The sequence below is a fragment of the Durio zibethinus genome, unplaced genomic scaffold (assembly GCF_047325235.1).
Source record: "Durio zibethinus cultivar Kanyao isolate XHJ-2024 unplaced genomic scaffold, ASM4732523v1 HiC_scaffold_404, whole genome shotgun sequence".
Lineage (NCBI taxonomy): Eukaryota > Viridiplantae > Streptophyta > Magnoliopsida > Malvales > Malvaceae > Durio > Durio zibethinus.
In genome coordinates, this window is record NW_028323027.1 from 337,501 (window position 1) to 340,243 (window position 2,743).

The window sequence follows — 2,743 nt, forward strand, 5'->3', positions numbered from 1 at the left end:
CCCGTGGGGGGGGGAGAGGGGGTGCCGGACCACCACCCCCTAAAGAGCATTAGAGATTTTACAGATATGCTACCAGTAGACGTTAAAATGTCTGAAACGGGGACACTTTTTCCAAACAAGCAAATCCCACACCGAGGGTGCGCAGGTGCCGATGGTGGTCGAGGCATGTGCCCGCAACAAGGGCCAACGTGAGCCGATGGTGGTCGAGGCAACCGCCCGCACCAGCTCGAGGCATGTGCCCACACCAAGGCCCGGCATGTATCGATGGTGTTCGACGTAGGGGCTATCTTCTGCTGATGGTGGTCGAGGCAAGAGCCCGCACCAAGGGCCAGCGTGTGCCCATGGTGCTCGAGGCAACCGTCCGCACCAGGGCCCAGCGTGTGCCGATGGTGGTCGAGGCAACCGCCCGCACCAGGGCCCAGTGTCACGGTCCGCGCGTTCCTCCTACTGAAACCACGCAACCCATGCGGCACCAAGACTACTCTTAGTCAAGGTCAGCCTTCACCAAGCCTATTTTTCTCTTGGACAGATCCACTTCGATCCTTCGAGCCACATGCCCACGAGCCTTACCTGGCTTTGACCCCGTAGGGTCGTTCAGTTCAAACTCTATAGGGAGGAACCCAACTCCCATTGGGCATCAGCCCCCGAGCACCCAGTTTCTGCCCGCACGCATGATTGACACCCCACATCATGCTAGTCCCATAAGGGGACTAGGGCGGACTGCCTCAGTGGCAGCCCACCAACCCGACTGGCCACAGGGGTCTAGCAGCATGCCTGTCTGCTAGCCCGCACACCCCTTTGGCCCGATGGTATCCCTCTTACGTAAACACCATCACATGATCCTTTCGGCTCGAGGAGGGGAAACCGAGGGGCATAACGGATTCTACCGTCAAACCCCCTGTCTCAATGCAAAGGCGCGATACGAGGCCCGCCGGCCCCAACCGTCCCCGGGTTTACCTTACCCGAGAAAACATCATGCCACGCTCGTGACCCTACGATGCCCGCCCACCTAGACACCACGAGTGCCTAGGAGTAGCTCACTTCAGACTAGCCAGGCCCCCGCCTGCCCGCTAGCCAAGGGGGTGGTGGAGAGCTGACACCAAACATCCCCCTATAAAGAGCGTTAGAGATTTTCCCACTATGCTACCAGTGACCGTAAGAATGTCTGAAACGGGGACACTTTTCTGCCCAGCCATCCTAGGGCCTTTCTCTGGCTAACTCAGGGCCCCGTAATCTTCCTCTTGGTCACCCTTGCTCCTTGATTCTGCTCATTACTCCACCAACCCACTCGAAGGTGCCCGTGCATGGCTTCGACCAACGGCACCCGCCCGGCTACTTGGCTTGAGGGTGTCTGACCACTGTCCCGAACTTCCCCGCGTATCTTGCGGCTCGGGGCTCCCATTGCCCCCACAACATGCTAGCATCATGTTCCAAAGCTCGGAATGCACGCCCACATCTCGTAGAACCACTTTCCCGCCAGCTCGGTCTCGACCACTGCTTGGTTCAGGATCAGTCATGGCAGGACCAAGGCCTGACCATGACACTCTCCCCCACTTACTATGTCGATGCCCTCATCGACGCCAAGACCACACCCAACTATCTTGTTGCACACAGCTGACATTTCCTCATATGTCTCTTACTTGTGCCCTCAAGGATTGGGTCGAGGTCCCGTCACATGAGGCACCGTCCACAGTACTCGTCCATAGTTGGTGTAGATTGGTCCCATTGTTGCTCAGCTTTGTTGTAGTTCGAACCGCCTGACCTATCTTGGTTGTACTCATATGGGCCATACCATGGCTTCATCCCTTGATCCTTGTTAGGTTGCGACCTCGTGGTGCCCTCATTGATCGATGACCCTCAGTAGAATGAATGACCACAGCTTTGCCACTCATGTGGTGCGTCCCACCGGACGTGACCCCTCACACCAACTGCACGCTTGCAGCATCAACTCACTGATGCGCCCCTCTGGACGTGATGCTTAGGTCAACCGCACTCATGCGGCACTCTACATGATGACCCTAGCACAGTGGCATTCAAGCACTTTGGTCATCTCCCAACTTGGGTCCTCTCGGCCCCTCCAAGGTCACCTCTCTAGGTGTGGCCCTCAGGCCAACCGCCCCCAAGACGGCACCTTAAAACGTGCTAACTCGGTCTTTGCCTCCGGCTTGAACACTATGCTCCATTGCTCAAGCTCTTTTATCTCGGCTCAGTCTCGTGGGGAATTGACAGGTCTCCCCCACTTTTACTCGAAACTCAGCACAGCATTATGCGCAACCCTGTCTCCTTGATGGTTCTATTGCTCGATAGTTTTGACTCCAGCCCAGTTCCTAGGGCGTCCCAAAATCCGCTTATACTCGGAGACCCACTGATCTACCAGCACTTCTAGCCCACTGATTTGTTTGACTCGGGGATTCACCCGCTCGATCCTCAAGGTCCACTGACTTGCACGACTGAGGCCTTGTCAACTGGCCGTTTTCCCTTTCTTGTTCCACTGGAAAACATCCTGTCGTGGCCCACTGACCACCACTACTCGTGAAGCCTTCCCTTTCGGCCAATACAAGTTCAATATCCTGGTTCACACACACACTCTCGTGATCCTCTGACCACAAGAACTCACGGTCCACTGACCAACGCAGCTCATGGTCCACTGACCATCTCGCTTGTGGCTTCAATCTTCAGCCACTTCATACTCTTCTGTGTAGTAGTCTCATGCTTGGACCCGAATACTTCGGCTTGCACCCCC